Source organism: Rhinolophus sinicus, linkage group LG09 (genome assembly GCF_036562045.2).
Source record: "Rhinolophus sinicus isolate RSC01 linkage group LG09, ASM3656204v1, whole genome shotgun sequence".
NCBI lineage: Eukaryota > Metazoa > Chordata > Mammalia > Chiroptera > Rhinolophidae > Rhinolophus > Rhinolophus sinicus.
The window spans coordinates 30,864,148-30,889,016 of NC_133758.1; the positions used below are offsets into that span (position 1 = coordinate 30,864,148).

At 36.7% G+C, this 24,869-nt stretch overlaps 1 protein-coding gene and 1 pseudogene across 1 annotated transcript in view; both read right to left on the reverse strand.

Moving 5' to 3' along the window:
- Window positions 1–265, reverse strand: part of ZNF397 (zinc finger protein 397) — a 35,582-nt gene extending 35,317 nt beyond the window's left edge. Inside the window, exon 1 of the mRNA XM_074340134.1 lies at window positions 157–265. The gene's annotated coding sequence lies outside the window, so the exon portion shown is untranslated. The remainder of the gene's footprint in view (window positions 1–156) is intronic.
- Window positions 266–13,399: 13,134 nt separating this feature from the next.
- On the reverse strand, window positions 13,400–13,882 carry LOC109452099 (large ribosomal subunit protein eL21; annotated as a pseudogene).
- Window positions 13,883–24,869: the final 10,987 nt, after the last annotated feature.

A 24,869-nucleotide genomic window follows, 5' to 3' on the forward strand; every position in this document is an offset into this window, starting at 1 on the left:
CTCTGCGACCTCAGGACACACACAGACGCCGTCCGGAGAAGGGGCCGCCACCCGGGGGTGGGCAGGCCGAGGAGAGGGGCTCTTCCACCCGGCGCCCGTCGCGCGGGTCGCACACGCTCCCCGCCCTCCCTCCGCCTCGGGGCCCGCATCCCTCACCGCGAAGCCCAGAAGAGGCCGGGGAGCAAACCACCGATCCAGAACCGCGAGCCACAAAGACCGGAAGTGCACGCCCGCGGCTTTCCGCTCTTGATTACTCCGGGGCCTCCGTCCGCCCCGCCCCGTGCTCACAGGCAGCCAATCAGCGCCGTGGCTCCTACTGATCCCATTGCCTCCCTCTCGGGTCGCTGACCCCGCGGAGCTTGAAGTCGCGGCGGGGGTACGCTGAGAGGTGGGGTCCTTCTGAGAGGCCGCCCCTCCCAGGAGGTCACCGCTCCCAGCCTTCGCCCCCTCCTCCCCTGCCCTTCTTCCACCGCCACCCACCATACCTGGTGCCTCGTCACTCATGATTCCTTCCACCTACAGTGTTTTAGAAAAGTACTCCTGTTTTCATGTATTTCCAGTATCTCTGACAAAAGTAAACACGTGGATAAACAGGCTGAACAAAAAGGAACAACTACGAATATTGCTCTTTCGTGCCACAGCTCCGTGAAGTGCTATATTATTCCCATGTCACAGCTATAGACACTGTCCAAAGTCAAGCCGCCTATGATCAGAGACGCCAAAGTCCCCATAGTTCAAGGACACTGTGGTCCCCCAGACTCTGCCCCTCTAAATTAGGGTTTTCCTATTTCCCCCTGGAACCTAAGCTGGCATGAACAGTATTAGTGTTTAAATTTGTGTGTGGCCATTTAGTAGGTGGAAAATGATCTGTCATGGTTAACGCTAGTTAGCTTGAGGTTAAGGTATTTCCCAATCGTGTTTATTGACCATTTTGGTTCTTCAAAGAAATGGCTTTTCCCATTTTAATAATTGAGGTGTCACTCAATTATTTTTTTCTTTCATATTTTTGAGTTTTTTACTTGCTAAAGATATCAATTCTCATGTTACAAACATTTCCCTTTTATTTGCATTTCATTATTTTTGAAATGTTGGTACAAATTCCCCTTTGTGAGCTAAGACAATTAAAATACACATATTTGGGAAAAAATTCAGTAGCATGCAGGGCTATTAGTGACATTAAATAGTTCTTAAACATTTGAAATGACGATAGCAATTTTACATAGCAAGAGAAATATTATTACCTTGTGTTTCAGTTATCTATTACTACATACTGACCAAATTGTAACTGAAAACAGCAGGTCTTTTATTGTTTCTGATTCTGTGGTCAGGAATTCAGGCAGGGCTTAGTAGAGATGGCTACTGTCTGCTTTATGAGGTGTTAGCTCGTGTGGTTTCACTCCCATTGCTGTGGCCTTGGTGCCGCCTTTTGGCTGGAATTACTTGATTCCCTTCCATAAGGCCTCTCTCCATGTGATCTCTCATCATTCAGGAATTTAGCCTAAACGTTCTTACATGGTGGCTGGCTTCCAAGAAAGTGAATGTTGTGCGAGGGGGCCTGTGGGGCCTCTAGTCCCGCTCCCCACATAAAAACGCAGGATATGGTGAGGCCAAAACACCCACGGAGCCATAGGTAGGGGAGTCATACCACCATAGTCTCACTGGAGGCTGGAGTCACACGACCTGCAACCTGCTGTCCGCTTTTCTGCCTGCCAACCGACGGACTAACCAACGCAACCGCGGCAGTTATATCAGTGGCTAATTGGCTAACTAGTTACAGCTGATGGTCAACTAGCCACAGCTGACGGCCATCTACTACCTGAGCCAGCACCTTTCCATGTGAGGCCAAGAGCCTGGAAACTGCTCTCTGGGACTGTCCCCACAGTGAAGAAGGGGAAGATGCTAGTTGTTTTAAGGCCTAGGTCTGGAATTGGCATTGTATTACTCTGCTGCGTTCTATTGGCAGAAGGACTAGATTCTCCTCCATTTTTTAATAGGAGCAACTTGAACATAGAAAATTTTGGCAGTTATCTTTGTATCCAATTGTGGGGACAGAGCCAGGAGTGCAGTTTCCAGGCTCTCGGCCTCACGTGGAAAGGTGTGCTGGCTCAGGTAGTAAATGGCCATCAACTGTGATTGGATGGCCATCAGCTGTGGCTAGTTGGCCATCAACTGTAACCAGTGAGCCATTGGCCACTAATATAACTGCTGTGGCTATGCTAGCAGCAAATGAGGGCTAGCAAGAAGATGGTGGCTGAGCTAGCAAGAGCAGATTGTAGTGAGCACGGTGGATTGCAGCTAGCAAGTGGGGTTGGTTGGCAGAAAGAAGTGAATGGCAGGTTGCGGACAGTGTGGCTCCTGCTTCCTGTGTTTCCAACCCAGCTGCCACTGAGACGATAGTGGTATGACTCCCCTATCTATGGCTCCGCAGGTGTTCCTTTTTGGCCTCACCATGTCCTGAGCTCACCATGAGCGGGAGTTGAGACCCCGCCGGACACCCTGTGTGACACCAATCTACCACACCTTTTGTTATATTGAGAAGCCTACTACTTAGGAGTGGAACTGTCGAAAGAGAGAAGGAATACTTTCAACTGCAGGAATGGAAAACCTTACTAAATGTCCTTATTGTTTAAGTTTTTACTATTATCCCACATAGCTAGATGTGTGGAGGTAAGGTTAGAGAAAATGACTTCTGTTGCTTAAGGGAAATGGGTCGTTCCCTTACTCAGCAAATGTTAGTGAACGTTAGTATATGTTAAACACTAATAAGAAAAGTGAGGAAATCAACTTAAATAAAAGATAGGCTTCCTCACTTCATTTACCACTTATAATTTCTAGAGTATAAATTCCAGAAAAGCAGGGCTTTTGTTTTTCCTTGGTTGCTTCTCCAATATGGCCTAGCATACCTATATACGAGAGAGAATACTGGTGCTCTTAATTTTAAAAAGTGGCCATTAGACGGTGGTGGTTCTAATGTTTTAGCAGCCTGCTAAGCAAACCAAACCTAAGCCACAGTTGATATCTGTAAATGCTTCAAGGTTAGGAAGTCGAAATTTAAGAACAACTCATCACAAATAGCCAACTGGGCTTTCTCAAATAAGGCAACAACTTAAGCTACAGTCAATCAAAGAATTCCCTTGCTCTGCGCTATGAAGCCTTTCTCTGAGCTCCTTCCAGCTGGTAGAGTGCCTGCAGCCATTTTCAGTTTAGTGCTGCCTGATTCCCCTAGATGTTTGCTCAAATAAACTCTTCAAAATTTTCATGTACCTCAGTTTACCTTTCAGCAGTGCTAAAACTAGTGATAGTATTGAAGGATTCAAAGAAGTGGAGTGTTGAGAAAGGAAAATTTTGAATAATATGCTTAGACTATTTATCTTAACCTGGAATTTTTTAAAATTAGGTATAATAAGATGACAGACACAGAGATAACTGCCTTTGAAAGAAGTTCCCCAGACGGTGGGAGGCATTGTATGCCACACAGGGTCACGTGGTCTCACTCAAGGAGAAAGAGATAGCACACGGGCCTAAACCTTTTATTATAGTGCCAGGAAGTAAGTAGATGGGGATGTCCCCTATTGAGCAGGAAGCGAAACACAGTTGAAGCTTGTGGTTGGAGGGTTTGTGATAGATTTCCAAGTGCCTAATAGTGGTGTGTTTGTTAAAAAAACAAACAAACAAAAACAAAAGCCTGGGCCATTAGCATGGCCCAGTGACTTCAAGATGCCAAATCATCAATTACAGAATATCAAGAATAGTTATTACAGTATTCCATTACTATTACCATGATGTCACAAATTTAGCTTTGAATTTTTTAGAGACAGATAATAGATGTATTAAGAGAATGAGACAATGCGTATTTGTGGTATCTAAGACAATAGACACAGGACTTATTTATTAAGAAGTTGTTTCTCTTTGCTTCAACGTCAAAGAAAGCCCTTGAGGTTGCGCATGAAGTGCATTCTTGCATTTATCAATCCTAGAACAGAGTTAAAGCTACAGGTAGGCTCTTATTATTCTTTCACTCTTCCCCTCCCTTTTTAGGTTAACCACAACGACAAATCCCGTCCTAGCACTTAATACTGTCAGCCACTTTAGAAAGATCTTTCACTAGGATTCTGTTTTGTTTCAGGTGTGATTCAACAGATACATTCTAAGATTACGGAACAGGCAATACCTTTCTCAATGCATGGACTATGAATAATGAAAAGAACAACTCAGCTAAAGAAGCTGAGTAAGACTGACCTACAATGTATTGGGCTTAGCAAAATAAGTCAGACTGAGAAAGACAAATACCACATGATCTCACTTATGCATGGAATGCAAAGAACAAAATAAATGAACAAACAAACAAACAAAAAAACAGAAACAGACCCATAGATACAGAGAACAAACTGATGGTTACTAGGTGGGAGGGAGGGTTGAGGGGTTGGGTGAGAAAGGTGAAGGGATTAAGAAGTACAAATTGATAGTTACAGGAAAGTGAGTCACAGTATTATAAAAATTATGCATAGTATCAGATGGGTAGTAGACCTTCTGAGGGGATCATTTCATAAGTTATATAATGTCTAACCACTACACTGTACACCTGAAACTAATGTAAAATGATACTGAATGTCAACTATAATTAAAAAAATAGTCACAGGGATGTGTAGTACAGCATGGGGAATATAGTTTCTAATAACTATGTAGAGTGTTGGGTGGGTAGTAGACTTGTTGGGGTTAACACTTTGTGAGTTATGTAAATGTCTGATCACTATATTGTTCTGTGTACATGAAACTAATAAAAAAAAGCTGAGTAAAACTTTTTCTAATGGTTTTGTGGGCAGGAAACATGAGAGTCTGGAGAGAAAGCTTTTTAAAAAAGACTGTAAGACTTGAATGGTAAAAGAAAAGACACTCACCTCATTTCATTACATGTATTATTTGTGGTAAACTGTATATGTTTAAACATCTAATTTGGTTGCCTTGAGCTTGTATTATCTATCAAAATTCTTTTGTTGTAGCAATCTAGAAGATTTAAGTTTCAATTGAATTTTTTACAGAACAGTGAATTTATTGAATACTCAGTGTGTTTTTGTTTGATGGTGCCTAATGAGAAAGTAATTTCTTTTAATCTTGTTAGGCAGCATGGTGGTAAATGACTGACTAATTTATACACTGCGCAATGTTACCTTCAGCCCTCCTGAATGCCAAATATATTTTTATTTTAAATATTTTTTGTGTAACCCAATTTGTTTACCTTTTCTGGATTTGTATTGCTTTTAAAAATTCATTATTTCATATTATGTTTTTATAACTGGGATTATACTGTGCAGGTACTAGCACATTCCTTATAAATGGCTACTTCTTTTGGTTATATTAAAAAGATTCAATTGAATATCTTTTGGTGGAACTTCTTTTATTTATGTAATCTATCAGTTTGAAATTTGTGATCATGTGTGCAGAGTACAAGTTGTATTTCATTATCAGGAGTGGAAATGAGTACCCAAAGGGAACATTTGGTGTCAGCACTTTGAGGAAAAATGGGACAAGTGGATATGGACAGAGTAATATGATGGCTACAAGTTCAGGTTTTGGAGCAAGACTGGTTTCAAATCACTGCTCTCTCAATAATTAACTCTGTGAGCTTGTGTTAAATTTTCTGAAAAATGAGGATAGCTATAGTACCTAACTCACAAGGTTGTTCTGAACATCAAGTGAATTAATACACTTAGTACAGTGCTCAGTGAATGTATATTGTTGGTATTTGGGGGAGGAGGCATTGAGTTGGTGAGGAGAGTAAGGAGGCTGGAAGAAGGAACATTTCTGTGGGTCTGGATTTGCCTGATGGTAAGAATGATTTAGGATCTATTAAGAACACATTTCTAGTGCTTCAATCAGAACACCTAAGAAAGGTTCTAAGAATTTCTTTTTTGACAAGTATCCTCAAATGATTCTTATTATCAAATTAGTTTGGGAAACTGTGATGTAGTAAATAGAGTGTAGACTTCAGAATCTGACAGATGTGGATTCTGATCCATTCTTTAAACAATTATGTCAGATATCCACATGTATCAGGACTATTTAGGTGCTGGGCATACAGCAGAGACTAAAACTGACAAAAAAAACCTCTCTTGTTTTTGTGCTTATAGACGTTATAGTTTATTGAGATTCCTGCTTTAAGATGCCTCCCTGAGTGACTTGAATGAACTATTTAAACAAACAAACAAAAATAAGCATAGCTCTCATGTTGAAGAGGGAAAACCTCAAATGCCCAGAGGCCTGATGTTCATATTAAGTGAAATCATTTAGAATAAAAAAAAAGTGGTGGGTTTGGTGGTGGCGAAGATGTCTAAGGGATTTTACCTTTAAATGAGAAATTCAGCCACTTGACCACAGAAAAGCAAATATGACCAGATTTTAGTTTCCTTGGGTTTTTGGTTTCTGTATTTGTCTGATTGGCTAGTTGCCAAGCCTAATAAGTTGTTTTGACAAATCCCTTCAAAATTGCCCTTTGGAAAGGAAATTATGGCAGCTGTATTTTAGCATTCTCTTCCCCCCAGGAAGATAGGGTCAAACACAGGAATATTTTCACTTTGTTGGTGGTTTCACTTTATTGATATGTAAGAGGACAAATTTACCTTTGAAAATGGTTTTGTTGTTCTCTCGTCAGGGGATACCAAAAATTATTTGACAATAGTTTGCACTGGGGTTCATGAGCTATGTCCTATCTACTTCTAGGGTCAAAGTGAGAGGGGTAACTCTAATTTTTTTGTTGTTTTCAGCAGATGAATTAAAGAACACTAGAATTAAGAATAATATAGGAATTCCATTTAATTTAATTCTGAAAAAAAATATACGAGGTCTGACAATTAAGTTTGCGAACTTGCCACCGTGTGCTTATGTTGGCAGCACTGTACAAACAGCTTGGTGAGGTTTCATAACCTTGGTGTATCAGTGTCTCACAGCTGTGTTCATGTCGACGTGTGGTGGTGTCTTGCTGAGTGGCGTTCATTATTGTTGCATGTTTCTGTGTGCCGTCACAAGAATGTCTGAACTTGAATTAGAGCAATGAGCAAACATTAAATTTCTTGTTAAATTTGGCAAGAGTAGACGTGAAATTAGGGCCATGTTAGTCCAAGTTTATGGGGATAATGCCATGAAGAAAATGGCAGTGTAAAATGGATTAAATGTTTTTCTGAGGGGAGAGAATGTGTCACTGATGAAGAGAGGTCAGGGCAGCCAGTAATGAGCAAACTGACGAAAACATTGCAAAAATTCATCAAATTGTGCATCAAAATCATGGGTTGACTGTGAGAAGCATAGCAGACCAAGTAAACATAAATAGAGAAACAGTTAGGAAAATCTTACCTGAAAATCTTGGCATGAGAAAGGTGTGTGCAAAAATGGTCCCAAAGGAGCTCACCGATGAACAAAAGCAAAGGAGAGTCGAAGTGTGCCAAGACCTTTTGGAGAGGCAAGATGATATTTTGGGTCATGCTATCTCTGGTGATGAAACATGAGTGTACCAATATGACCCTGAAACAAAACGTCAAAGTACACAATGGAAGTCAGCCAATAATCCACGACCAAAAATTTCCGTCAGTCCAAATCAAGAGTCCAGCCTATGCTGCCAACCTTTCTTGATATCAGAGGGATTATTCATTGTGAATTTGTACCAACTGGACAAACAGTTAACCAAATTTACTATTTGGAAGTGCTGAAAAGCTGTGTGAAAAAGATGAAAATGACCTGAACTTTTCACCAACAATTCATGCTTTTGCATCACGACAATGCACCAGCTCACACGGCACTGTCTATGAGGGAGTTTTTAGCCAGTAAACAAATAACTTATTGGAACACCCTCCCTACTCACCCGATCTGGCCCCCAAAGGCTTCTTTCTTTACCTGAAGATAAAGGAAATATTGAAAGGAAGACCTTTGGATGACATTCAGGAAATCAAGGGTAATATGATGACAGCTTTGATGGCCATTCCAGAAAAAAATTTCCAAAATTGTTTTGAAGGGTGGACTAGGTGCTGGCATTGGATGAGTTCGCGAATTTAATTGTCAGACCACGTATTAAAAATAAGGTACTGTTTTCTTTGAGACTTTTGAGTATCTCAGTTTTTATTTATTTATTTTTATTATTTTTTTAAAGGAGGGCACAGCTCACGGTGGCCCATGGCGGGGATCGAACCGGCACCCTTGGTGTTATTAGCACCAGACTCTAACCAACTGAGCTAACCAGCCACGCCGAGTATCTCAGTTTTTAGCTCTTGATTTATAGGTTCTGTATTTATTTCACACTGGGCGTGGTGGTTTACTACTCTCTGTACTTTTTGTTCTTATGTTTTAAGTACACTATAAAAAACAAACATCAAAAACAAAACTATGTTTTGGACATTGTTGTTGGGGAAATGAGGTGTTCTTTTCAGTGACATTTTAGACAGCTGATGCTTGCCTCTTTAAAAGCCAGAGTGATCACATTTTGTACACTCTAAATGTGCTGCACCATTACCATCCCCTGTGAAAGAGAATATATTGAAAAAATTTTAAGCTATAATTTACTTTTATACTAACATAATATTTGGAATTTTTCACAATATGGAGATAATATACTCACTTCTTATTTATTACTCAACCTGATACAACCCAGTTTCCCCTTAACCATTTCACTGAAATGAAACCTTTGAAACAGTGACCTTGTTGCTAAATCCAGTGTCCTCTTCTCAACCCTTATCCTTTGTGAACTCTAGCATTAGTCACTGTTGACAGCCTATCCATTAAAAAAAAAAAAATTAGCTTCTAGAGCACTATTTTTTTTCTACAATTCTGTCTATACTTCACCCATCTAGCTCCTCTACTACCTACTTTCTTATATAGTCTCCTGCTGAGATCATCATCAACACTCTTCTCCATGCAGGTGTCTCCTCTCAGGCAGTGCCACTCATACATAAATGATCCTTAAATTTGTATTTCCATTCCTGACTTGTTTACTGAAAGAAAATTGTTTCTCTACCCATAACACTTTCGACGTCAAATGTGTGGGTTTTCCACACCAAGCACTCCTTCAGATTTTGGCAGACACCAACTGAGGGTCCTACAATTTAACTCAATTCTGACGTTAACTACCCAGAGTTAGCGCAGACCCTCACAGTTTAAGGGCTCAGTCTGTGCCAGAACTGGGGACGAAGATCAAATACGTATTTCTTTTTTTTTTAATTTGTTTTTTTAATTGGGGAAGGGGAACAGGACTTTATTGGGGAACAGTGTCTATTTTCGGGACTTTTCCAAGTCAAGCAAATATGTATTTCTTATTATATCACAACATTACATCTACCAAGCCCCAAATCTTAATTTCCAAAGTGTGTGAACATCTAACCTGGATAGTCAACCAGTGCTTCAACATTTACACAGTCAAATCCGATTCGACTACCTTTCTCCATTTTTAATCTTATTAATAATAAATCATTATTATGGAATTATTATAATAGAATAATTGTTTTCATTAGCTTGTCTTTTTTGGCTCACACTGTCATGACTAAGAAATTTTAAGGTCAGGGTAAGAGACCAGGAAAAATTAATCATTTTAAAACTCTGGTCTTTAGGAGTCATCATCTAAAATAGCTCAAATTTGTCTTCTTTTTTCCCCTACTATTTCAATTCAGGCCTTTTTTTGGTCTTTCTTGTAATATTTTGATCTCCTTGCTTGCTATCTGCCCTCTTATTCCTGTGCATCTTTCAGATTGCTGCCAGAGTGTTAATATGAATCTGATTATGTAGTCATCTATTTATATATCTTTGCCGCCTTGCTGTATCCTCAGAACATGAGGTGCACACCCTTACATGCTGTTCAGCATCTTTCTCCTTCTGACCCATAGCTATCATCCCCCTGTGTACTCGAGCACCAAAGCTGTTGTGCCACTTTTCTCACGCTACTTTATTCTACTTCCTTATCTTTGCTCTGACTATTGTCTTCAAGGACTTTTTTGCTGTTGGTTGAAATCCTCAGCCTCTTTCAAGGCCAGTTTATGTGTTACTTTCCCTGTGAAACCTTCCTCAGCTACGCAGAACTCTGCTAGGATTTGCTCCTCTTGACTTATTCATGGTTGTATTCCTTGGACCTAGCAAACTATTGAGCATACCATTCATTTCTTTTTAACATTAAAAGGACTTATTTTTAGAAATTATCCTTAAAACATTGTTTTATTACCATTTAGCTCTTCATCTGGTAAATTTTCTTTATTCAGTTTCTTGGAAAACCAAACTAATATCATCACTGTTGTCATCACTTTGACAAACATTTAACAAATGTCTAGACTGGTTGCATACAACTGGGGTACAGAAAGATCTAACAATTAGTCCTGTATTCACCAACTCACTGAACTTGAGTAGACCTGGAGCGATGTTAAGTGATTCTACTTCTTCCAGTGCTGTGCTGCCAGAGCCAACAGTGAGTCTTAGCTGAGACTGCGCATGAGAACATGATATGCTACAAAAGTCTCCATGTTTCATTTGAAATTCAGGGTCATAATCTGACTAACACTTGACACATTTCTAAGTTTACTGGCTACTCCCCTATATCATTTTAAACAAGTGTCAAGTCAATTATTTGCAGTTAAACATGTAGCATTAGGTTAGTTTTTTGTTTAAATAGCGACTGATTTCTCAGTTTCTTAGGAAACTGAGAAACCCTTTAAATAGAGAGCATGTCAAGATCTCATAAAGCTTTAAAATTAAAGATGCTATTAATAGTTTGTGTAGGTAAGCATGACAACATAGCAGAATAAAATAAAATTAGGAAAACACAATCAATGCATTCTGCTAATGACTGAATCTAAACAAATTCAATAAACTCAAAGTAATTATTTTTTAAATCCAACTTGCCTAACATTTTGCCATAATTTTATTAGTCTGTAAAAGGATTACATGCTAGTAACATCCTATAGGTATAATACAATATATGAAGATGTTGAATATCAGTCTAAACAGAAGTACCTATGCCATGGGATTAACTCTATTTTTATTGAAGCATTTTCTTGTACAAAGAATGAGTAAATTAATTGACCTTAATGACTACTTTTTGTAGTTGTATTATTGTTAGTATCTGTTAATAATATTGTTATAAAGGGTTAGTATTATAAATAGTAAAAATATCTCACATATTAATCATTTAATATTAGACTGAAAGATTATCAAATGTACATTTGAGAGGTGATCTAGATTACTCAAGCGTATTTCAATTTATTTCCCCAAGTTTCCCTGTTCCTTTACCTCTCTCCTCTCTGGCTTGGCAGGAACCTTGCTAATTTGTGTTGTGTTATACCTGTTGTGAATTAACAAGCAGGTGGTAATTCTCAACAGTGGTGACACCAGACCTCTGTAAAATGGTTGAAACCAGAGAATGATCTCTACTGCTTTGGAAATAGTTTGGCTGGAAGCAACAGAATAAACAGATTTTTGTTTACCCTGTATTCCACAGTTCAACAGTTCTTGGGCAGTTCTGAATACTTATAAGGAAAAACAGTGACAAGGTTCTTGAGATATTTCCCCGGAGCGTGCTGCCATCTGTTGACCAGATAAAGCAAGGCAGCTGCCATAGGATCCCAGTGGAGGTAACAAGCGGAATAATTTCTCAATCCCAGCAACATTAACACTTTCTGAACACAGAAAATTTGGATTTTTCAACATCTAAAGGATTTATAAATATTTGAATTATAAAGAAAAAATCATATAACAGCTTAAGCAACCAAATAGTCTGCAATACTTTCCACAGAATTACATGAAGACAAAGATGCTGTAAAAGAGTAAAACTCTATTATTTGAGTTGTAGAAATAGAAAGAAAATTAGGCTTGGAAAATTTTGCAGTGAAACTCTTAAGGTTCACTTTCTCTTATGCTTATTCAGTCTTGTAAATTTGTCGTTGCTTTTTAAAAGTGGTGGCATATATGAAAACTAAATAACTTTGGCCTAAATGAAAAAGTTGGATATTTAAAATGTCATTAATATATAAAGTGTGTGCTACAACACCTAAAGTTTTTGACATTTCATTAAATAAACAATGTTTATTAAGCACTACTGAGCCAAACACTCTGCTGGTTCTGTGACTACTACATTGACCAAAAGACACAGGGTCCTGCTTTCTGGAAACTTGTCTAGAGGGTGACCAGAAACAGCAACAGAATTCTAGAGCAGAATAAGGTATAGTATATGTAGATTACTCTGGGAACATGGAGGAGGAACTCCAAACCCCACTGCATTATGGAAAATAAAAGACAAAGAAAGCAGATTAATATAAATATTGTTTAATAGGCACACTAGTTTATAGCTGAAAATAAAACTTAAATTTATGTCTCCCATAACAAACACTTAAACTCCAGTTTTATATTGCTAGCTTTCTGTTGAAAGTACATTATTCATTAGGAATTTTCCTCCTTCTTTCTCCCAAAGAAAAAGACTTAAATTTAGAAAAATTGTTTACTATGTCCATAGTTCAGATGTAAATTATTTAACATAATAACTAAAGCTTAGACAGAAATGACTAGAGGCTCTGAAAGTATATATTTATAATTTCTCTGGTTTAATATTCAGTGTCTTAGGAATGATCACTTTTGCTTTTCACGATCACTTACCAATACTGTAAACATGCTGTCCCCCTCTTATAATTTAGGTTAGTGATCTGTAATGGACTGCTTTTTCAAAATGATTTTCATTTCTTAGGTCTATAAATTTTGAGAATTAAATCCCTTCTACTTTTAAATTTATTTTGTTTGAAATGAGGGGGCAAGTTGCCAGCCTGGAATGAATGAATGAATTAATGAATGAATGAATAAAATAAATAAATGAACAAATAAGTAAATAAGCACATAATTAAGTGAATAAATAAATGCACACACACACACACACACACTCTCACACTCACTCAGACACACAGACGAGGAGCTGTTGGAATATTTCTCTTAAGTTTTAGGTTACTGCTGTAATAAACTGTAGATCTGTGATATTTTCTACTAGTTACCCTCCTACTGTAAAAGCCACATTCTCTCCCTTGCCAATTGCTCACTTTCATTGCTTTTTTTTGGTGTGTGTTATATTTTATGTGCCTTTAAAATAGTATGGCATTTCTAGATCTCAGAATTCCATAAGATTCTGTTGTTAATGCCTTTAAAATTTGCCCAAATGTTTGACCATTGTTCCTATCTTAAAGTAAATTTTAACTAATTTCTTAGACTGTTGACTAGGAAGTCATCTTGTAGCATTTTGACTCAGGGGTCGTTGTAGCTTTTAAAACTTCCAGGCTCTGATTGAAAGGTGTTTACCAGAATATTTTTGGTCTAAATAAAATTGCTTGGGTGCCTTTTTTTTTTTTTTTTAACAGTACAGAGGTCTTTTATTTATTTTAAATTTGTTTTGCAATTATCATGCCATGAATTCATAGGGATTGGGTTCCAGCAGTTCAGGCTCCTTTCCATTGGTTCTCACAAAGTGTGCCTCTCTGGGTGGGGCAGGCTGGCGTTTCAATTGAACCCAGGTACCTTTCTCTTTGGCTTCCTTCTTTTTGTGATCATTTTCCTTCACCCATTTCAGGAAGCTGTCTTGGCTCTTAGAGTGCTTAATATGCTCAGTGTGTACATTCAGTCTCTCAGCAAGAATCTTGCCCTTAACTTGTTTGTTTACAACAATGCCAAACGCATGCTGGGTAACATTGTAGACCCTTCCAGTTTTGCCATGGTAACGTTTGTAGGGCATTCCTTTTTCAAAAGTGCCCATCCCCTTGATGCCCACAATATCACCTTTCTTGTAGATTTGCATGTATGCAGCCAAAGGAACAAATTCATGTTTTCTAAAAGGCCTAGAGAGCATATAGCCAGCCCCTCTCCTCTTTCCTTTTGTGTTGGTCATTTTGGCGGTTCTGGCCAAAAAGGAGTGGAATGCCTTTTAATAGAGGTTAAAATGAATAAAATAATGTTTTCCTAATCTGCTTGAAAGTTGTTTTAAACCCAAGTTTTTTAATAGATAAATTTTTGAAAGTTTTTAAAAAGTAGGTATAAAATGAAAAATTTTCTTTATCTACTCAGTTCCACCTACCTGCCTACTCTCTGGATAGCCATTATAAGTGGTTGTTGTGTATCATTCTAGAGTTCCTTTGGGCATATATAAGCAAGTCAAATATATTTTCTTTTTTTAACCCAAAAGGTGGTGTACTATATACTGTTTTTACTTTTTTTTAAAACTAATAACATACCTAGAGATCTTTCCATGTTATTTACTTAAAGAGCTTTTTCTGCATAATATTCTACCATGTAAAACTAATTAAACTATAATATTCAATCAGTCAGCCTTCTACTGATACACATTTAGGTTATTTTCAATTTTTTGTTGTTATAAATAATGCTACCAAGAATAACTATATACATTTAAAAATAAAATATTGATGTTTTCTTATTGTTTTTTGTGAATATTTTTCCCTCATTTATTCTCTCTCTCTCTCTCTCTCTCTCTCTCTCTCTGTGTGTTTTGTGTGTTTTTGCTTTTTTCCATCCAGAACTTTTTGATTTTTATATAGTCAATTTTGTCAATTGTTTCTTCTATGGTTTCTTCATTTTGTATCATGGTTAGAAAAGCCTTCCTTACTTCCAGGTTATAGAAGAAATTTCTATTTTCTTTTAGTACTTTTATTGCTTTATTTTCACATCGAAGTCATTGTTCCATTTAGAATTTGTCCTGATGTAGAGTGTGGATCTAACATTCTTCTTTCCAGGTGGCTATTCAATTGTTACCACACAATTTATTGAATAGTCCATCTCTCCCTGACTAATTTCAGATGATATCCTTTTCATATTCTAAATCCTCATATGTATTTGATTTATTTCTCTGCTTCCTAATCCGTTCCTCTCGGTTTATCCTGCTATACATGTGTCAGTTTTCCTAATTTGCTTTTGATTTTTTTGAACATTGATATGCTTTTTGTTTGTTTTGAACAATAAATAACATAGGGTTGTAAACATCCTGTGTTTTGGGAGACATACTTTGATTGTCAAGGTAAAGTGTGAATAAAGTCAGACGATTGAGCTGCCCATGGCGGCACCTTGATATACTCAGTGTCTAGTCCTTTTGTGTTCATCCTTCAGGTCAACATTTTCTTAGATGTGTTAGATGCGTAAACATTTATTAGTCACGTATTCTTCCAGAAAATACTGTACAATTTGGACATGAACTAGATCATGCAAGAGATCAAAGGTAGAAAGAGGACTTGATCTTGCTCAGCTCTACAACACAGAACAATCAGAAACAGGAGAAATCACTTAGTACTCACAGAACAGTTTTTCTTTTTATGTATTATTTCAGTTATTTCTTACCATAACTTGGTAGATACTGTTATTTTATTTTATGGATGACAAAACCAAGGCACAGATTGATTAAATGAGCCCAAGTTCACACAGGGGGTGGTGGAGCCTGAATTTGAATTTAGGCAGGGTATTTTTTTGTTTGTTTTTCTTTTTGAGATAACTACAGATTCACAAGAAGCTGCAAAAATTGTACAAAGAGGTCCTGTGTACCCTTTACCCAGTTTTTCCCAGTGATTACGTAAGATGTAACATAACCATTGGGGAAACTGGGTAAAGGGTTATGTCTTATCTTATGTAACTGTAGTACAATATTAAAATGAGAATATTGACCTTGGTACAATGTGTGTGTGGTGTGTAGTTCTGTGCCCTTATATAACTTGCAGATTTGTGTAACCACCACTGCAGTTGAGATACAGGACTATCCCTTCAACACAAAGATCTCCCTCACGCTATCCCTTTATAATCACTTCCCTCATTATCTCTAACCCATGGCAACCACTAGTCTATTCTCTATATTTATAATTTTGTCATTTTGAGAATGTTATATATAAATGGAATAATATACTATGTATCCTTATGAGAAGGGCTTTTTTTCACTCAGCGTCATGCCCTTGAGTGCCATCCAAGTTGTGTGCTATAGATAGCAAATAGTTAGGTTATGATTTTTATCCACTTTGCCAATCTCTGATTGGTAAATTTAGACTACTTCCATTTAACGTAATTATTGATATGTTTAGTCTTAAATATTTATTTTTATTTAAATATTTGTTTATTTTTTTGTTTTCTGTTTCTCCATTTTGCCTTTCTGAGGGTTACTAAAACAGTTTTTAGAATTTCATTTTAACTTATCTGTGGTGTTTTTAGTGTATGTCTTTGTATAGCTTTCTTAGTGGTTGTTCTAGGCATTATATTCCATAGACATAACTTATCACAATCTGATGTTGACATTTACCAGTTTAAATAAAGTATAGAAGACTTACCTTTTTTTACATCCCTTTGTCCCCCCATTTATAATGTAATTATTTAAAATATTTCCTCTCCATACATTAAGAACCATATCAAATAATGTTATAATTTTTTGCTTCTACCATCAAACACAGTTTAGAAAACTCAAGCAGTAAAGGAACGTCTATTGTATTTACCTAAATTTTTACTCTTTTTGTTCTTCCGGATGTTCCAAGATTCCTTCTTTTATCACTTCCTTTCTTATTCAAGAACTTCTTGTAGTCATTCTTTTAGGGCAGCTCTGCTGGCAACAAAAATCTTACTTTTCTTTCATCTGAGAATGTCTGATTTCTCCTTCATTCTTGAAGGATATTTTCACTGGGTATAGAGTTCTTTTTTTTAAGCAACTGAAAAATATTCAGAGTCTTCTTATATGTGTTTTCTGTATAATGTCCAGGGATTTTAGGTGTACTTAGCAGGAGGAATAGGGAGAAATACAGTTATGCCATCTTGTTCTGGGAACCAGAAACCCATGGAACAGTTTTTAATATTTAATATCATTTGTATTCAAATTTGGAAAATGGAGACTCCAGGAGTTCTCTAACCTATAGTTGATTTTTTTCAAGTATTCTAGAATTGTCATCAGTGGTATTAAAATCACATATCCTACAGTCACCAAATTATGATGTCAAGAACAAAGCTTAAGGTAGTGGATGCGAAATCTAGATGCATTTCTAGGAAGTGTATTATTATTTACCAAAAGAAAAAGACTAATTAGAGTACAAATAAAAATATCAGCTGAATGTATGCAGTGTTTGTAACTCATTCTTTTTAGACTGATTGCTTTCTGGGAGCCTAAATGAAATACCCCTTTGTGAAAGGAGAGGATCTTAGAATCATTTAGGACTCCTTTCCAAAATTACACCTGCAGGGTTTCAGTGACACACACACTCATTAGTGTTGATTGGAGTTATGTAACTCATGTTACCGAGGGTATTATAGCTCACTTTGTTAATGTCTAATCTAGTGCCAGACTCCCAAAAGGCTCTGAATCTGGCCAGGCCACAGTAAGATGAAATGCATAGCTCTTTCTTTAAAAAAAAAAAAAAAAAAAGCAATCCAAGCTGTTCTCTGTAAGTTTTAAGCTTAGATTTAATCAAGTCCAGCCAAAATTATTCCACCCAGGAGTTATTATCACATTCTTCCTTTTGAAAGCAGCTAAAACCACGGAATTGTTGGCAGTCACAGCCAATCCTTTAGAAACGAAAAATTCTTATAGCCTCCCAATTCCTAACTCCAACTTCCTTTTCCTGTTTAACATGTTTGTGAAGTTACTTGGGGAAGAAAAAAGGTGTGAGTTCTAAATTTTCAATTTAATACAAAATAACTTTCTCTAGTGAAAAGGGTACTGAATCTGGGAGAAATAGTAACTGGAAAACTGGTTTGCAAGGGGATTAATACAGAGAAATAAATAAATATATGTACATATTTTAGCTAGAAAAGGATAACATAAAACAAAAACAAAACCCAAGAGATAATGTCAGTCACCTCAGAATGACATTTAAAAACAACCAGTTTTTATTCATTTAAGTATTTGAGCTGCAATTCCTTGAAAAATTCAAAGCTGAACTGAGCCATAATCCTCTGTCCACATCTGTTTCTTCACCTTGTTTTTATAGATGTTTACATGAAAAGAACATACTTAAAGATGTACGTATTCTACTTGTCAGAAATATCTATGCTTTGTTTGGAATCTCTTTCTGTTATATATGATAGCTGCCTGCAATTTAATAAACAGACATTTTTTGATTTGGATGGACAGTTCACACTAGGGAGGGCCCCTTATGGCTGATCATGAGTGGTATTAGGAGATATGCTTGTTCTAAGCAGGATTGAGAAATACACAGAAGCATGCTTTTGGCTCCTTCCTGTTTCTCTTCACTGAGTTTACCCATTTCCACCTTCCCTTGGGCTCTGTTCTGAGGCCTGATTCAACTTTCACATGGCAACAAATTCTTGCTAATGTTGCCTTAAGGTATGTATAAAAAATGATGTAAGTAAGGTATAATTCCTTCCAATCTTTTTTGCTTTTTAAATGGATCTTTGGAAGATAAAAAAAGTGTGTTTTTTCCCCTCTTCCAGTCTGCCTGTCTGAGGCTGGAAGTAAAGAGTTAGCATGCGGTCTTGAAGGAGTGCGGACCCCTGGTCTGTGCTTGCTTGATATAAACCTTAAGATTTTTATGAATCATGGAGGCCACTTCTGGGAGGAGAAGGGCTCTAACCTGAACAAATCACTGGAGTCCAGCCATCCAGGGCTCTCAAGGGAAGAGCTTAAGCTAAAGACCTCCCCTAGTCGGGCCATCCATCCTAATTAAAAAGTGCCTGTTCATTAAGTTGCAAGTGGCCATCTGCTTGCTTAATCATGTGCTGCTTTTTTCCTTTGGGTTAGTAATCATTATCTGGTCTGACTTTTTTTTTAACTAATTAGCCTAAGCTTGATCTTTAGGTGAACCCCAAGTTCATTTTATCCTGAATGGAATATAGGTCTATTTACTCTTCCATTGGATACACCATTTGACAGAAAACTTAAAAAAAAAAATGTTGTTGTTCTAAAGTTTACAAAAACAGGTTATTTAGAATCTGGGTTGATATTCACTTTTGCTGAGTACATTTGAATACTCCCAAATGAATCATTTTACTTTATTTCTTTTCTCAGCTTGGCAGTGAAGATGGCAATGTTTACATTTACTGTTTTTTGGTGTTTTTTTTCTAGAACTAGACAGTATTTGATGTTTCTTTCTTTATAAAGTAATACATATATATTGTAGAGGATCTAGTTATATAGCGTAATGGACAAGTTTAGCTAACTAGTGCTAACAGTTTGGTATGCATCCTTTTGCTATGTTTGTACAAACAAATACACTTGTGTGGGATAGACTGAAGATCTGAATGTAACAGATAAAGCTCTAGGAGAATACCGTATTTCTATAATACGGTGCAATGGACTGTGGGAGTGAGGGAGGGGAGCTTAAGCAAGATGAAAATCTGGAAGCTTAGAGTTAGATTTGAACTACATTAAAAGTTTAAACTTTCTGAAGATGATAACCAGTTTGGGATTTTTTTTTAATTTTTATAATTCCCAAACAACTGAATGTTTATTTCACTAAGCATGTTTTCAGGGGCCATCCGTGTTGTAGCATATGTCATGCCACTTCGGCAAGAAATTCCAGGGTCATGGGGATCTGGAGCCTTTATGTGAAGAAGAGAGCAATGAGAGGAGGACCAGAGTGGAGGCCCAGGCAAGATCCAACGCACGGAGAAAGATATTGCATTATTCATTGAAGCAAGTACTTAGAAATGTTGAACTGCCTAACAGTAGAGGAAAGTTGAGTACATAAACTATGAACCACTAAAAACGTGAATCTTGTAAGTTATATGGCAACGTGAAAAATATTTGCTCTGTGCTACATTCAATGTGAAATATCCAGGCCTCAAAGCTCAACACTATGACTTTAACTACATAAAACATCAACTAAAGAAGATCCACTTCTAGGAATTTACCCCACCAATATATTTGCATATCTGCATACAAATATGAATAACAATGCATGTTGTGGTATTGTTTGTAATAGCAAAAAAATTGCAAATGAGTTATTTGGTATTCTGTTGGGACAGGGTAAATAAACCAAAAAGAATGAGGCAGCTCTAAATACCAATCAGAAAGCATCCCCAAGAAATATTTTAGGAGAAAGAGAGGAAGGTGCATATAATATATTCCTACTGGTGTAATATAAAGTATTTTGCACACGTGAAAAAATAAGACTAGATGGGAATTCTACAAGTGATAATGGTTTGAAGGTGGCAGGGATATGGGTGATGAGTTTTCTTTATTTTCCAAACATTCTTTAGTGCTTATGTAACTTAAAAAGGAAGATTAAGGGAAAAAAAATGCCTAAGCAGAGAGGAGGTTTCTTGACCTCTAATCACCTCTTTCTATGTCGTTGAATTCTGACACTACTTAAATTTAAGCACACTTGTCTATATCCCAAGTCTTCATTGCCCCTGTTATGTTTCAGAGGCAGAGTGCTATGATTTGCTTTATATTAATACACTCATTTGAACACTGAGCATGTCTATGCATTATAAAATGATGAAAAATAGGGTTTCTGAACTTCATTAGTGGGTTGCATGATACAGCTGCTCTTGAGGAAAAGCTCACTTCTGGAGAAATCTTTGGCTTTGGCTGAGATTTCCTGGCTGGTTCTTTTTTGTTAATGATTTCTGGCACAGTCTCATGAATAAAACAAGGCATCTGGATGCTTTTTTTGGCTTTTCTAGCTGAGCCTTAACTTGCATTATTTTACCTTCACACATTGTGCTTCCTTTTGTACCTACACTTCTAATTCTGAATAATAATTTGGTTCTAACAGAAAAATTAAGGCAGATAACTGATACAAAAAATGACCTGGTAGTATTTTGAGGAGCCTGGAATACTGAGGTGATAAAATTAACGAAATCTGAATTTCTTCATTCTCTGTATTTTGTGAGACTTAGCAAACTCATAAATCTCTTTCATTGACCTGCTTGGCTATACAGGTGGCATTTCAAGGGCTAAGCTGGTGCCTATTTCTTATTAGCAAAACCTATGGAAGTGCCTGAATTATTAGTTCATGTTAGATTGGCAATTGATGCTGAATTTCTACTCTAGTCCTTGAATTCTAATACTTTTAAAAAATTCTTCTGGTAATAATTACATAAATAAGTTACTACTTTTTTTTTTTTTTTTGTACAGATGGAAAGGATCCTAGATTGATTAAATTTTATTCCAGACACAGGCAAATTGTTTATGATTATAGCTTTCTTAATTGGCATATAAACCTACTTTTAACTGTGGCTTATCTCCTAAAAGATATGATTCATTAAAATTGGAGAAATTCTCTTGGTTTATGCATATAGTTTTCATTTGCACTTTGTGATGCTTCAATCAAATTACCAAGTTATACTTGCAACTGGTGTTCTAATTAGTTTGGGATGGCAGCTCATTCATACGAACCTGCATAATAAGCTGGGAAAAGGGTGTTATATTTTTGAATTGTTGTTTCAGATGAAAGTTCTTCATTTTTTACCTTCTTTTTGAATTTGAAATCTATTTATTCAAGACATAGCACATTCTGTATATCCTGTAAACTTGGTCATGCCCCCCTCCCCAGGTTATCAGATGTGATAATGGATATAGTAAGACATTTTATAAGCAGAGTTCCTGACTGGTTTGAAAATTAAATTTTTCAGTGTAAAATTTGGCAGTCAGCGGAGTATGGTAAAAACAACATGGGTTTTGAAATTAGGCCAAGGTTGGAACGCTGATGTATTAATTACTAGTTACTTTACACAACTTACTAAATGTTTACATTGGCAAATTAAGCTTTCTAACACACAGTTGCTTCAAACAAAAGTAGGCCTATAATCTTGTCCTGCTAGGGAGTCGTGAGACATAATAAGAAAGAATATCTAACGGTCTGGCATCTTTGGTTTTCAGTTTGGCCTTTAATTCAATAAGCTTTCACTGAGTACCCACTACATCTCAATATCTTTTGAAACTAAATCTTCCAGATGACTTCTTAACAAAAGGATACATCACAGAATATTGCACTATATAGTAAAAGAATAATTGATAGTTTATATCTGGAAACCTCTCTTACTCTGTATTTCTGAATATCTACTATATAATAGTGATGATTAATATTTATTAGTGTAACCCTGAGCCCAGAAGATCCTTCAAATGATTAAGGATAGGGCAACTCATATGATTTCATCTTCAAGCATTTTTGTTATGTTCTAATTCTTTAAAAATCAATAATCCAATTGATCGAGCTTCCTTTTGGGTATAGGCAAAAAGTCCATAGTTTAATCCTACATATTGTCTCCAAAAAAATGTATACACATTTTAAGAAAGGAAAAAACTGTATTAAAATTGTAATACAATGAATGATGCTAGCATTCGTTTGATTAACGACATCTTTTGAACGAATGTCATACTACATATATAGTGTCACTTGATGAAAATATAATTTTTATAATCATGCCAAACAACCAGTCCATTGGTAATTACTAAGAATAATATAATAATAATAATACCATCCATTATCCAGTGCTTACTATGTGCCAAATTCTGTGTTTTTCTCATCTAATCTCAACATCTAATCTTAGCATTATCTTGAACCATGCAGGATCTGTAGTATTATCCCATTTCACAGACTAAGAAAGTCAGAGAGTGGAAGGAGATTTGACTTCGGGTAGTGAGCACACAATGCACTGTACAAATGATGTATTATAAAATTGTGCACTTGAAACTTATATAATTTTATTAACCAGTGTTACCCCCATAAATTTAATAAAATTTGAAAAAATAATAACAAATCTCTTCTACCCATATTAAAAAAAAGGAAAGAGAGGTTAAGTAAATTGCTCAAGGTCACATAGGAAGTAAGTGGCAGAACCCAGACCAGAACCTATACCTGTCTTACTTAGCTGCCTTACTCCAAAACTTGGGCTCTTAACCTCCATGCAATTCTAGACTGCCTTTTATATCTGGCTTCTCCTAAGTATTTTTCTTATGTCCTGTGGTTAAACCCTTTCTTTTTGAGTGGTTCCATGCTAGGAGAATGAATTGTGCCTTATTATTATCTGTGTTGCAAAATACAAGTCAAGACTATTTCAACAGGAGGGAAAATGGTACTGACAGTAGCAAAACAACACCATATCTCTGAGGTTGATGGGGTAGAAAGGTCACACAGTCGTTAACATCATTGTTGAAGATACGGGGATTCAGCCATGTGAAAAGTCCATTCATTGTGAGTCATTTCCATACATCACGGCCAGAATGTAGTAATGGAAACAGTACATTTCGCTTCAATAGAAAATAAAAGCAAGGAATGGGAGGGTTTTCTGGTAATATGTGCAAGAGATGGCCTGGTAACAGCCTGTGACTGAGAAGGATTCTAATGTTACTGGAGACATTCTTAAAGCTGGCAGCCTTCTAGACTGTTATATGGATGGCATGTGCCTTTTTTCTGGGTGGAGGGATCACGGCATTGTCAAATTCACTATGGCACCCAGAACTAAAATATTGTTAAGAACCAGCTCATCTAAATTTAACCTTACAAAAATGATTTTTAAAAAGATATAGTTGAAGATAACTTCTGAAGATGTAATTATACGAGGCTTCACGTTAACCACTCCAGGTAAAGAGAACTCTATGGGCAATACTGCCTGATGGGTAAGAACCATAGGTTTTGGAAGTCAGTAATCGGGTTTGAATTATTAATCACTCTCCTACCCATTTCTAACTTAATTTCAGAGGCTCAACTTCCTCTTCTGTAAAATAAGGATAGTAATATATTCCTCACTGAGTTGTTATGGAGATTATATGAAAAGATTTGAATTATCTGTGCAAACAAAATATAATTATCTAAATAGAGCAAACAATGTGATACTGGGTTTATAGGTACTCAGTAACTGATTATAATCAGAGCCCCATTGCCTTTATTTTAAAATTTAAAATGGTTAAGCTAATCTAGTTACAGAAAACGTAACTAAAAGACTAAATTAGTTTAAGTCAAGGAAAGTGAGTTTTCAGCAAAATCGAGGCAGAAAGCATGAGAAGGCAGCTAGTTTGTTGTGTGTGAAGTAGCTCTCCAGGTTATCATGGGAAGGCTTGGTGGAAAAGCGAGGATTTAGGAGTGATCTGATTGGACAGTGGTAGGAAGTATATGATGCTGCTTTGGAGTTACCTCAGATGCAAGAGTGGGTCACACACTATACTATGTTCAGATGTTCCAACATTTAATGATGCAAATGACTTCTCAAGGGGCTGTTCCAGCTGCTTGCAAAGCTATGCCACATCTATTACAGTTGTGAACACACAAGAGTCCTCATATGGAAAAAATATATTCATTTATAATGAGGGGTGGGATGTGAGAAAGAAGGGCTTGATAACTAAAAGTGCTCTTATGACAGTCATAAGATGGACAGGTACAACCCTTCACTTCAAGCAGGACAGTGACTGCGTTATAGGTAAGTCTTCCTTGGCTGCTTTAAATGAAATGTTAGTGTAAAAGAAAGAAGTGTTTGCATAATAAAATTAAAGTTTCCAAATAGCAATTGAAACAGGAGACAATCTTTTATTTTATTCAATTATTTTTGTATTGAGATATAATTCACATATAACATATTAGTTTTAGTTGTGCAATGCAATCATTTGATATTTGTATAAACAGTTGACCCTGAACAATATGTGGGTTAGAAGCGCCAACCTCTTGCCCAGCTGAAAATTCTGCATATAACTTTTGACTCCCCCAAAACTTAATCAGAGTCAGTTGTCCCTTATTATCCAGGGGGGGTTGGTTCCAGGACCCCCCTGCAGATGCCAAAATCCTTGGATGTTGAAGTCCCTTATATAAAATGGTGTAGAACAATGCATTCAGTTGACCTTCCACATCCCTGGATTCCCAACCATGGATGGAAAATATTGGTTTTGACTCACAATGGGTTGAATCCGCAGATGCAAAACCCAGGGATACAGAGGACCAACTGTA